Here is a 13,827-nt window from a genome sequence, read left to right on the forward strand (position 1 = left end):
TTTTTATCATAGGTACACTTCAACTGTGAGAGACGGAATCTAAAACAAAAATCCAGAAAATCACATTGTATGATTTTTAAGTAATTAATTTGCATTTTATTGCATGACATAAGTATTTGATCACCTACCAACCAGTAAGAATTCCGGCTCTCACAGACCTGTTCGTTTTTCTTTAAGAAGCCCTCCTGTTCTCCACTCATTACCTGTATTAACTGCACCTGTTTGAACTCGTTACCTGTATAAAAGACACCTGTCCACACACTCAATCAAACAGACTCCAACCTCTCCACAATGGCCAAGACCAGAGAGCTGTGTAAGGACATCAGGGATCAAATTGTAGACCTGCACAAGGCTGGGATGGGCTACAGGACAATAGGCAAGCAGCTTGGTGAGAAGGCAACAACTGTTGGCGCAATTATTAGAAAATGGAAGAAGTTCAAAATGATGGTCAATCACCCTCAGTCTGGGGCTCCATGCAAGATCTCACCTCGGGGGGCATCAATGATCATGAGGAAGGTGAGGGATCAGCCCAGAACTACACGGCAGGACCTGTTCAATGACCTGAAGAGAGCTGGGACCACAGTCTCAAAGAAAACCATTAGTAACACACTACGCCATCACGGATTAAAATCCTGCAGCGCACGCAAGGTCCCCCTGCTCAAGCCAGCGCATGTCCAGGCCCGTCTGAAGTTTGCCAATGACCATCTGGATGATCCAAAGGAGGAATGGGAGAAAGTCATGTGGTCTGATGAGACAAAAAAATAGGTTTTTGGTCTAAACTCCACTCGCCGTGTTTGGAGGAAGAAGAAGGATGAGTACAACCCCAAGAACACCATCCCATCCGTGAAGCATGGAGGTGGAAACATCATTCTTTGGGGATGCTTTTCTGCAAAGGGGACAGGACGACTGCACCGTATTGAGGGGAGGATGGATGGGGCCATGTATCGCGAGATCTTGGCCAACAACCTCCTTCCCTCAGTAAGAGCATTGAAGATGGGTCGTGGCTGGGTCTTCCAGCATGACAACGACCCGAAACACACAGCCAGGAGTGGCTCCGTAAGAAGCATCTCAAGGTCCTGGAGTGGCCTAGCCAGTCTCCAGACCTGAACCCAATGGAAAATCTTTGGAGGGAGCTGAAAGTCCGTATTGCCCAGCGACAGCCCCAAAACCTGAAGGATTTGGAGAAGGTCTGTATGGAGGAGTGGGCCAAAATCCCTGCTGCAGTGTGTGCAAACCTGGTCAAGAACTACAGGAAACGTATGATCTCTGTAATTGCAAACAAAGGTTTCTGTACCAAATATTAAGTTCTGCTTTTCTGATGTATCAAATACTTATGTCATGCAATAAAATGCAAATTAATTACTTAAAAATCATACAATGTGATTTTCTGGATTTTTGTTTTAGATTCTGTCTCTCACTGTTGAAGTGTACCTATGATAAAAATTACAGACCTCTACATGCTTTGTAAGTAGGAAAACCTGCAAAATTGGCAGTGTATCAAATACTTGTTCTCCCCACTGTATGTAATCAGGAATGGGAAATAGGTCTGGAATATCAGGCATTCGATCATTTATAGATACATCATCATTATTCTCATCATCCTCAGAGTCAGCATGAACATCAAGCAATGGCATAGTGAGGGCAGTATCCAGCACTTTACAACAAAGATTTTTAACATAGACAATAAGAAATAGCACAGCAAAAAATATTAATTGGCCATAAATGAGCCAATGGAAAACTGTTGTTTCCATAACACCAAATAATGATTGAACCCATCCAAACGGATTCCAATTGTTGTCTGGTTGGTGTTCTTTTGTGAGATCGCCGGTGAGCTCTTCCAGATGTTCCACAACAATAGTGAAGTTACCCTCATCCTGGGGTATGAATGTACAGCAATATTCACCTATCATTTGGCACACTCCCCCTTCCTGTGCTAGTAACATATCAAGTGCTAATCTATTCTGTATAGCCGTGAGGCGAGCTGCTTGTAATTCTGGTCTCATTATCGAAAATCCTGAAGTGGTTTAAATTTACAAAAGTTTCTAAATGATATCCCAATCGTTCTAAGTCATGGGCATTTTCCGATGCCCCATATCAAGAAATTAACCCATGCCAAAACTTCAAGTTCTGAGGATCGTCGTGACTCAATTGGAACGTCATTCAATTGTGAAATGCTCCTCCTAATCCGTCTTAATCTGCGTGGAATGGAGGAGTTTGTTTTATGCATTACAACAATGGAGATGTTTAGTTTACCAAAAACACAGCACCCTGTCCAATTTGTTGGTAAATAAAGATATGCCTTATTACCACAGATCCAATAATGATCATTAAACGTGGCTGAGCCATATTGATGTGGACAGCGCTCGTCTGTTTCTACTTGAATGGTGGTGTGCCCCACATTAAGTTTAACAGGCCAGTTAGAATTGCATGTTCCATTTATCCAGCTACATCCTAATGGGAAGACTATAATTAACACATGTTGACATTCCCAAATAGGATTCATAAGATCGTGGTATGGAGATAATACTTGGGTTGTGACAATGGCGGGGTTGGATTAGTATAGGTTTCAGTACACGGTGTCTAGGTTCTAAAATCATTTTAGTACACCAACGTTTACAATCAAATCTGCCTCATATCTTTTGACAATGACAAATCATCATTAATGCATTTTTCCTTCATAGTTCTACCCTGTGAAGGTTAACCCCATGAAGTTTAATTTGATAAGATGACTTCCAGTGCACATAGAGTGTCGTTAATGCTGGCCTCTACTGAATACTGTAAGAATGTTGAGATCGCTGAGCGTGGAAAAAGACTACATACATGACAGGAGGTGTTTTCTACCATTAGTTCAGTTTTTACTGTATAATTAAGCAGTGACCACCAAGTGTTTTCCTCATGATTCTGGCTGTGATGCTCATCCAGTGGATGCATCGAGCTCCTGCTTCTTCTGGTCTCAGTGTGGCTATTGTTTACTGGACTCATGTCCTGAGCCTGCCATTGGCTTGAGCTGGAGTGGCTGTTATTAAGTCCCAGCTTTGGGACTGCAGTGATATTTGGGCCATCCTCCCCTTTCGCCTATTCCCCTCTCTGCAGGGTTCAAACAGTCATTGAGATGAAGAGGCTGGCAAAGAATGCAACAACCAGGATTCCTCTGACTTCATCCTGATTCTCCCACGGCCAACTAGGTCATGGCTGGCGGAAACCCATCCTCCGGGACATCTGAAACTGGATCATATGGGACCTTCCTGCAGTGGCTGGAGTGTACTCATGTCGATCTCTCAGCCACTCGAACAGTGGTGGGGTTTATCAGCAACACCTGGAATGGGCCATTCCACTTCTGCTGGGTCCAATGCTTCCTCCTCAGGTCCTTGACCACAACCCAGTCACCAGGTTGAAGCTTATGTAGGATTCCCACCAGGGGCTGAGGCAAAGCTGCTTTCACCCTGGGAAAAAAAGCCTTTGTTTAGAACATTGTTTAGAGCAGTACAGTAACTTACCATGTCGTCATCGCCGCCCATCAGAGTCCGCTTGTTCTGGGGGAAAGGGGTATTTAACATCCTCGTAGGTCTACCAGTCATCTCATGAGGGGCCAACCCAGTGGTTCCATGAGCCCATCCCCTCATGTACATCAGCACCAAAGGCATCACAGTGGGGAGACCAGGGGAGACCAGTCTCTGCCATAAGTTTAACCATCTTAATTTTCAGGGTCTGATTAGCTCTCTCCACGAGTCCTCCCGCCCGGGGAAACCGGTAAAACCCATAGGGGCAACAGTCCACGTAAATGTCTTACCGAGGAATGTGAATGCAAACCAGCTGTGGCTGGAACGGCAGATAACAATGTGGTTGGATTGGGAATCACAGGAGCACGGGCAAACACAGCATCATTGACAGGTCTCAAAACCTACACAAAACGCCAATCACCTGAGGCTTTTCTTACAGGCAAGATAGGGGTATTACAAGGTGACTCTGGACACAGTACTAACGCACCCTTCTCTAGCAATGAAGCATGTACAGGAGTAATACCTGCAATGGCCTCTTTACTGAGTGGATATTGTGCTCTGGAGGGGTGCCTGGTGTCTCAGCTCCCTTCATCCTCCCAGAATCATACAGACGTGCTCAAATGTGTTGGTACCTTTACAGCTCATTGAAATAATGCTTCATTCCTCCTGAAAAGTGATGAAATTAAAAGCTATTTTATCATGTATACTTGCATGCCTTTGGTATGTCATAGAATAAAGCAAAGAAGCTGTGAAAAGAGATTAATTATTGCTTATTCTACAAAGATATTTTAAAATGGCTAGGGCACATTTGTTGGTACCCTTTAGAAAATATTGAAAAACTTTTGAAAGAAAAACATATAAAGCCAGACTGGAATTTGCTAAAATGCATACTGACAAGCCACAATCATTCTGGGAGAATGTCCTTTGGACAGATGAGTCAAAACTGGAGCTTTTTTGGCAAGTCACATCAGCTCTATGTTCACAGACGAAAAAGTGAAGCTTTCAAAGAAAATAACATCATACCTACAGTGAAACATGGAGGAGGCTTGGTTATGTTTTGGGGCTGCTTTGCTGCGCCTGGCACAGGGTACCTTGAATCTGTGCAGGGCACACTGAAAAAAGAAAGACTACCAAGGCATTCTGGAGCGAAACGTACTGCCCAGTGTCAGAAAGCTCTGTCTCAGTCGCAGGTCATCCAACAGGATAATGACCCAAAACACACAGCTAAAAGCACCCAAGAATGGATAAGAACAGAACATTGGATTATTCTGAAGTAGCCTTCAATGAGTCCTGATCTGAATCCTATCGAACATCTATCGAAAGAGCTGAAACTTGCAGTCTGGAGAAGGCACCCATCAAACCTGAGACAGCTGGAGCAGTTTGCTCAGGAAGTTTGGCCCACTCTTCCTGTTAACAGGTGCAGAAGTCTCATTGAGAGCTACAGAAAACGTTTGATTGCAGTGATTGCCTCTAAAGGTTGTGCAACAAAATATTAGGGTCCCATCATTTTTGTCCATGCCATTTTCATTTGTTTTAATATTTACAATATTATTTTGAATAAAAAAAAATCAAAAGCAAAGTCTGATTTCTATTAAATGTGGATTAAACAAATGGTGGATGCTAGTTATTTCAGAGAAAATTGTGCATTCTTTGTTTTTTGGGGAGGGGTACCAACAAATTTGAGCACATCTGTACTTGTCCCTTGCACATATGCAATCAGGGACCCCTCTTAACCTGTTTGGGATAGGGGGCAGTATTTTCACGGCCGGATAAAAAACGTACACGATTTAATCTGTTTACTACTCCTGCCCAGAAACTAGAATATGCATATAATTAGTAGATTTGGATAGAAAACACTATAACGTTTCTAAAACTGTTTGAATGGTGTCTGTGAGTATAACAGAACTCATATGGCAGGCCAAAACCTGAGAAGAATTCCATACAGGAAGAGCCCTGTCTGACAATTTGTTCTCCTTCTGTGGCCTCTATCAAAAATACAGCATCTCTGCTGTAACGTGACATTTTCTAAGGCTTCCATTGGCTCTCAGAAGGTGCCAGAAAGTGGAATGACGTCTCTGCACGAAAAACAGCAGGAGTTTTTGTGAGTGGTCAGGCAGGGAACAATGACAATGGAGATGCGCATGCACGAGATGACTCCATGTTTTTCTTTCAGTGTTTGAATGAATACAACGTCGCCCGGTTGGAATATTATCGCTATTTTACGAGAAAAATAGCATAAAAATTGATTTTAACCTGTTAGGGCTAGGGGGCAGTATTGACACGGCTGGATAAAAAAACATACCCGATTTAATCTGGTTACCACTCCTACCCAGTAACTAGAATATGCATATACTTATTACATATGGATAGAAAACACCCTAAATTTTCTAAAACTGTTTGAATGGTGTCTGTGAGTATAACAGAACTCATTTGGCAGGCAAAACCCTGAGACATTTTCTGACAGGAAGTGGATACCTGATGTGTTGTATTACCTTTAAACCTATCCCATTGAAAAACACAGGGGCTGAGGAATATTTTGGCACTTCCTATTGCTTCCACTAGATGTCACCAGCCTTTACAAAGTGTTTTGAGTCTTCTGGAGGGAGATCTGACCGAACAAGAGCCATGGAACGATGATGGCCCATTAGACACCTGGCGCGCGAGTTCATGTTGGGTACCCTCGTTCCAATACGTTATAAAAGAGTATGCATTCGTCCACCTTGAATATTATTCATGTTCTGGTTAAAAAAGGCCCTAATGATTTATGCTATACAACGTTTGACATGTTTGAACGAACGTAAATATATTTTTTCCCCTCGTTCATGACGAGAAGTCCGGCTGGCTTAGATCATGTGCTAACAAGACGGAGATTTTTGGACATAAATGATGAGCTTTTTTGAACAAAACTACATTCGTTATGGACCTGTGATACCTGGAAGTGACATCTGATGAAGAGAATCAAAGGTAATGGATTATTTACATAGTATTTTCGATTTTAGATCTCCCCAACATGACGTCTAGTCTGTATCGCAACGCGTATTTTTCTGGGCGCAGTGCTCAGATTATTGCAAAGTGTGATTTCCCAGTAAGGTTATTTTTAAATCTGGCAAGTTGATTGGGTTCAAGAGATGTAAGTCTATAATTCTTTAAATGACAATATAATATTTTACCAATGTTTTCTAATTTTAATTATTTAATTTGTGGTGTTGACTTGACTGCCGGTTATTGGAGGGAAACGATTTCCTCAACATCAATGCCATAGTAAAACGCTGTTTTTGGATATAAATATGAACTTGATAGAACTAAAAATGCATGCATTGTCTAACATAATGTCCTAGGAGTGTCATCTGATGGAGATTGTAAAAGGTTAGTGCATCATTTTAGCTGGTTTTATGGTTTTGGTGACCCTGTCTTTGAATTGACAAAACATTACACACAACTCTTGTAAATGTACTGTCCTAACATACTCTAAATTTATGCTTTCGCCGTAAAACCTTTTTGAAATCGTAAAACGTGGTTAGATTAAGGAGATGTTTATCTTTCAAAGGGTGTAAAATAGTTGTATGTTTGAAAAATTTGAATTTTGACATTTATTTGGATTCAAATTTGCCGCTCTTGAAATGCACCTGCTGTTGATGGAGTGCACCACGAGTGGGACGGTAGCGTCCCACCTAGCCCATAGAGGTTAAACAGCGTTTCACATGCTTCGAAGTATGGTAATGGAATATTTAGAAAAAAAATTGTCACGAAATGCACTCGCGCGTCACCCTTCGGATACTGTCCTGAACGCACTAACAAAACGGCGGTATTTGGATATAACTATGGATTATTTGGAACCAAAACAACATTTGTTGTTGAAGTAGAAGTCCTGGGAGTACATTCTGACGAAGAACAGCAAAGGTAATCCAATTTTCTTATAGTAAATCTGAGTTTGGTGAGGGCGTCAAATTAGCTAGCCATGATGACCGGGCTATGTACTCAGAATATTGCAAAATGTGCTTTCGCCGAAAAGCTATTTTAAATCTGATACCGCGATTGCATAAAGGAGTTCTGTATCTATAATTCTTAAAATAATTGTTATGTTTATTGTCAACGTTTATCGTGAGTAATTTAGTAAATTCATGCTAGTTCTGAACATCACATGCTAATGTAAAAAGCTGGTTTTTGAGATAAATATGAACTTGATTGAACAAAACATGCATGTATTGTATAACATAATGTCCCAGGAGTGTCATCTGATGAAGATCAAAGGTTAGTGCTGCATTTAGCGGTGGTTTTGGTTTTTGTGACATATATACTTGCTGTGTTAATATTTTTGGGAGGGTACTCTGACATAATCTAATGTTCTGCTTTCGCTGTAAAGCCTTTTTGAAATCGGACAATGTGGTTAGATAAAGGAGAGTCTTGTCTTTAAAATGGTGTAAAATAGTCATATGTTTGAGAAATTGAAGTTACAGCATTTTTGAGGTATTTGTATTTCGCCCCACGCTATACCATTGGATATTGGTGAGGCGTTCCGCTAGCGGAACCTCTGTCCCTAACAGGTTTTAAGAGGAGTGAGTCCTCACTCAAAAGCATGATGTTGGTGACAAATGAGGGTTGGTCCAGTCCATGCACACCCCTATCAACTGGTGTTTCCGAGTAACAATGGGCAACACTCGGGTAATAAGTTGACCCATCTGGATGCATTTTCCAATCCATATCATTTACCAGCCCCTTCATCCAAAACCTAGTATCCGCCCACTCAACTCTGTGTGATTTTGCTAGGGACACGTGTTGCGCTATCTTCAAACATGTAGAGCACCTTCGGTGCAGGGATTAAATTAACTCCTACGGCACAGAAGTCGCTGCTACAGTACAGACCCTCACACTGTACTGATTTTTGGCGCTACACTTTCTAACAGCCATTTGTTCTCATATCTCAGGTCTCTTGTCAATTGTGAGTAATGGGAGGTACAATGTAAGCCTGCTTCAGAAATGAAACTACCCTCGTGGCCCGAATAGGTTTTGGCCATTGAGAAAACACGAGCAATATTGGGCACCTCATTATTAATGTTCCATGCATAATACCAGTCACAAAATTCAGACACCAGAATCAGTGAGGCCAGTTGGGCCACAGGTTATATTAATACCCAATTTACATAGGAGGTCCCTTCCCATCAGGTTGACTGGGCAGTCGTCAGAGTAGAGTAATTGATGCTGATATTTCTCCTCACAAAAAGAGACATGCAGGGGCATGGTTACGTGTTCCCTGATAGGGAGGCCGGAGGCCCCAACAGTCTTGACTGTTTCACTAGACATGAGAGGTTTCATCATAGCCTCACAGTTAATCACAGACATTGCCGCCCCATTATTGACTCACCATTGACGCAAGCCTCTACTGTTGGCTCAATTCGAGGAAGGGTATGGCTCTTTAAAAACAAATGCACTGGTTGCCCTGACGATTCTACCTCATCTGTGTCTGTCTCTCCATGTCAATATTCTTCCTCCTTTTCTTGTCCTGGATTGTACAGGGTCGTCTGTGCAGGCGGGCCCATCTGCCCTTGCCCAGATTGGCCTCTGCCTTGAGGGCTCCCTTGTGGTCCCCACGGTGGCGGAGGGCCCCCATGTGGGGGTGGCCCTGGCCATTGGTTGGGTGGCGGCTGCCATGGCTGTTGAGCAGGGGGATACCACAATCCTTGTCCTCCTGGTGGACCTCCTCCTCGAGGGGCCCCCCTTGGGGCTCCTCTGCCTCTTGGTCTGCCCCTGCCTCTTCCCATCAGCTGCTGGGCTTGATTGCATTGTGCACCGAAATGGCCTGGCTTGCCATAGGTGAAGCAACTTCCAAGTTTGGGTTTTCTTCCACCTCCACCACCTCCCACTCCAGCAGGCACCTGGTCTTGGTAGAATGCAATTTCAGTCTTCACTCTTTCTTCTTTTGTATTTTCTTCCTTCTGAGCACATTGTTGTCGCTCAGCATGTTTGCAATGTTGTACCACAGTGGACAGGGGTTCAGTTTCCCAACTGATACAGGTGGTTCTCACCGCTTTCTCCAAGTCTGGTGTCAGGCCCCTCATCAGGGCGTCCTACAACAGATTTCCATATGCCAGGTAATTTGGTCTGATGCCGCTTTGCAGCCTGAAACAGGTTTCCAGTCTCCTTCAATACGCTTCCAGGCTCTCATCTTTCTTGATGGTGCATTCTCTGATGGATGTCCAGTCAGTCTTGACGGGATACAGTTCCATTCCCATCCCAGAGCTGATTATAATCAAAGTCCCCTTCTACATCAGCCCACCTAAGCCCTAGTTTCTTCTTACAGATATGGGCTATCTCAGCTGCAGATGGCTGGTGCTGTCCTGACAGAACCCTCATTTCTGCTGCAAACTTTACCGCATCTTTGCTGGGGTCAGGCAAATCCTCAACAATGTCTTTAATTTCATCATGTCTCCATGACCTCTGGGTATATGATTGGTTGCCAGGCAGCCAAATCAGTGTGGCCTGCAGCTGGTCATGGCTGAGGGTTTGGACATGCAATCAGAGGGTACTGTTGATACATATCTGGTGCTAGATCATATGGTGAGGGTGTCGGCGGGTCTATCTTCCTTTGCAGATGGCTCTTAAGCGGAGGGGAAGAGAGTAGGGAGCTGATGCTCCGTTCTGAGAGGATGTATCACTGTTGTCGTCATCATCCTCCAACGGGCTGGCTAGAGGTGGTTATTGTGAGAAGAGGTTGTTGCTCTTCCTACATTCTGCTCTGGCTCCTCCAGCAGCACCCTTTTCTGGTTGGTTTTGGAGTTGATGCATGGCCAGTTCAGAGAGCAGTTGGTCCACCGCTGCTGCTAGGGGAGATTCATACGAGAGGGGAGGAACAGAGTTGGGTGAAGAGGCGTAGTGGAGTGCAGAGCTAGGGCATCAGGCAGAGGCGGGGGAAAGAAGGTCGACAGCCACAGGCAGCACTGGGTAGAAATTAGAAGGAGAAAAATAGGGAGGGGGGTAATCACTCATCGTCTTCCTCTTCTTTCTCACGGTCTCATCTTTGTCTGTTTTCCCTTCTTCCTCAGTCTGTACTACCATATTCTGTTGGGGCTTTCCTCGAAATGGGTCCTGTCTCTGTACGCCTTTCTGCCTCTTTCCCATTTTCTGAACTTAATCCAATCTATCTTATCCTTTTTACCTTTTTTGGTCCCTTCGTACTCTGTCAGTCTTTCCCTGACTTCATCTAACATCCTCACACTCACTGTCCCTGTCAAAAGAAAGCCTCCTTCCCTATGCCACAATTGCACCTGGTCCAGAATATTATTTCCCCATTTATCTACCTTAACCTTCAGGGCATCCTTTGGGGGATCTGGAATTCCGTGTCCTTCGCTACCGTGTGCTCCCATGGTTCCGGCTCCTTCACTCACACACTCACAGAAAACACAAACATAGGGAATGAGACAGTCAAAAACATTTTTTTATTAAATCGTTAGCGCTGTTTTTAGATTGTAAACCCTCTCTATATGAGCAGGGAAAACCATACCATTATCAAAATATTGCCTAACTTGTGGTCCCAAAACGGGTTATTATCTAACCAGGAATAACAATAACAACTAACAATACTGACCCAGGGCATACTTGTTTACTTCATCAACAAAACATTTAATCAACTACATACATATCATTTGAAATTCACCATGCCAGGTGCCCTTGTAAGGCGTCACCTGCGCTCTAGTCTCTCGCTCTACACATTAACATCACCAGTCCTACTGTGATCAACCCAGTACCACGGATCTGGACTTTTGGTTGCCCGCAACAGGCTAATTCTCAATCATGCCCAAGGAAACCTCACTTAAGAACACTCTTATCAACTCAACTCAGTCCTGCTAGTTACCTCAGTTGTGGCCCTCTTAAGGAAGACCTTGCTCTGAGCATACCCTTGACAGGGGCTTTTGTTATTTATATATTTTTTTGTATCACTTATTGATAGATTGTCCAAGCTCACCTCTCTCAGCACTATGTTCGAGATCTGATATCCATCCGTGCCCGCTTCCTGCAGATCTGAGGAGGGTCCAGCTTCTCCTTTGGAGTGTGGTTTCCCCGAGCTCCCAATTTTGGATCCCCTGTGCACAGTTTACCCAGATCTTCAGGAGCGGTCAACAGGTGAAGTTGCAGAGATCCTCCTCGTTGTCACGACTTCCGCCGATGTTGGTGCCTCTCCTTGTTCGGGCAGCGTTCGGCGGTCATCGTCACCGGCTTTCTAGCTGCCACCGATCCATGTTTCTTTGTCGATTGGTTATGTCTTGATTGTTCACACCTGGTTCCCATTTGGTTATGATTACTGCCCTATTTTAACCCTCTGGTCATCATGATGTTTTGTGCGTTATTGTTTTACTGTTGGTATTGTTCGTTGGTTTTGTAGTTCTTGTTTTCCCTGCATGGATTTTGTATACTGAATTTTTATGTTGAGTAAATTACTTAATTTTTACTCAGTTCGGTGTCCTGCGATTGACTCCTTTTCTCATCACATATACACGGACACTCGTCGCCAAAACTGTTGTGGAAGTTCCAGTACTGAGAGAGACTTGGACAATTATTCAAACAATAATTTTTATTTAACATTGATTCATTATTGCAACAATGAAAGTGTCGACCCCACACTCTATATAGGCCCTAAAAAATGCTTAGTCAGTCATTTATACCCTTCCCACAAACCACCTTGGTCCATCTCCAGGTTATCTGCACGGGACGTTGTTTTACTTCCAACTCGGCTTAGTTTCCCAATGCCAGGAAGATGAGACAATGAGGCATTGTTCTAAAAACTCTTCCTGACTCTATCTCGGGTCACACACACCACATCTTGTCTATGGAATGCTATCTTTTAGGTTTTTATCACCAAGTCATTGTCAGTTCAAGCTATCATGAGCAAAACCCATTGGCGTGTTTTATCATTGGACCCAGCTTTGCCAGCTGAATTTAAGAACCCACCACTTATTGTATATAGGAAAGGTCGCAATTTACGTGACAAATTGGTCCATGCCAACTGCCAGCCACTAAAGCAAATGATCCTGGCTCTTTTACACGCTCTTCCGAATGGTAGCTATAAATGCAGAGGTTGCGCACAGTGCAACAATATGATGAAGTGTGAATATTTCTGCCACCCACATACAGGAAAACAGTTCCATATAAATTACATTATTACGTGCTCCACCACCCATGTTACCTACATGATTAAATGTCCATGTGGGCTGTGTTATGTAGGTAAAACCTCTCGTTCTCTCAAACAGAGAATTAGTGAACATAAAAGTTAAATCAGGAGAAACGACAGGGATTATCCAGTCAGTACATTTTAAATGACCAAAAACATGACATTTCTACTTTTTAGATGTTGTGGCATAGAGAAAGTCAAGATATAATACAGGGGAGGTGGTATAAATAATACTCTGCACAAAAGAGAATGTTTTGGGATTTTCACCCTTCAGACATTATTCCCAAAAAGTCTTAGTGATGAAATGCTCATGCATGTTATGTTGTAAATGTGAACATGAATTAATGCAACCACTTCAGATTACTCTCACATTTGTTCTTGCATTGTACCCAATGATTTATGAAAAATTACTTGATAGGTCGATGTTCACATTGTGATTTTACAGACATGTTTAACCTGTTGGGGCTAGGGGGCAGTATTTTCACGGCTGGATAAAAAAACGTACCCGATTTAATCTGGTTACTAATCCTACCCAGTAACTAGAATATGCATATACTTATTATATATGGATAGAAAACACCCTAAAGTTTCTAAAACTGTTTGAATGGTGTCTGTGTATAACAGAACTCATTTGGCAGGCAAAACCCTGAGACATTTTCTGACAGGAAGTGGATACCTGATGTGTTGAATTACCTTTAAGCCTATGCCATTGAAACACAGAGGGGTTGATTACTGTTTTGGCACTTCCTATTGTTTCCACTAGATGTCACCAGCCTTTACAAAGTGTTTTGAGTCTTTTACTGTGAGATCTGACCGAACAAGAGCCATGGAACGGTGATGGCCGATTAGACTCTGGCGCGCGAGTTCATGTTGGGTACCCTCGTTCCAATACGTTATAAAAGAGAATGCATTCGTCCACCTTGAATATTATTCATGTTCTGGTTAAAAAAGGCACTAATGATTTATGCTATACAACGTTTGACATGTTTGAACGAACGTAAATATATTTTTTCCCCTCGTTCATGACGAGAAGTCCGGCTGGCTTACATCATGTGCTAACAAGACGGAGATTTTTGGACATAAATGATGAGCTTTTTTGAACAAAACTACATTCGTTATGGACCTGGGATTCCTGGAATTGACATCTGATGAAGAGAATCAAAG

General features: G+C 43.0%; 1 long non-coding RNA gene across 1 annotated transcript; it reads right to left on the reverse strand.

Annotated features, from left to right (window-relative positions):
* Positions 1-1,435: 1,435 nt before the first annotated feature.
* LOC106583977 (uncharacterized) lies at positions 1,436-13,247 on the reverse strand. The gene is made up of 3 exons (XR_001323662.2): positions 10,796-13,247; positions 8,863-10,435; positions 1,436-3,443 (listed from the first exon to the last, which is right to left on the reverse strand). It is a non-coding gene; the product is annotated as an uncharacterized lncRNA (long non-coding RNA).
* Positions 13,248-13,827: the final 580 nt, after the last annotated feature.

The sequence above is a fragment of the Salmo salar genome, chromosome ssa23 (genome assembly GCF_905237065.1).
Source record: "Salmo salar chromosome ssa23, Ssal_v3.1, whole genome shotgun sequence".
NCBI classification, from domain to species: domain Eukaryota; kingdom Metazoa; phylum Chordata; class Actinopteri; order Salmoniformes; family Salmonidae; genus Salmo; species Salmo salar.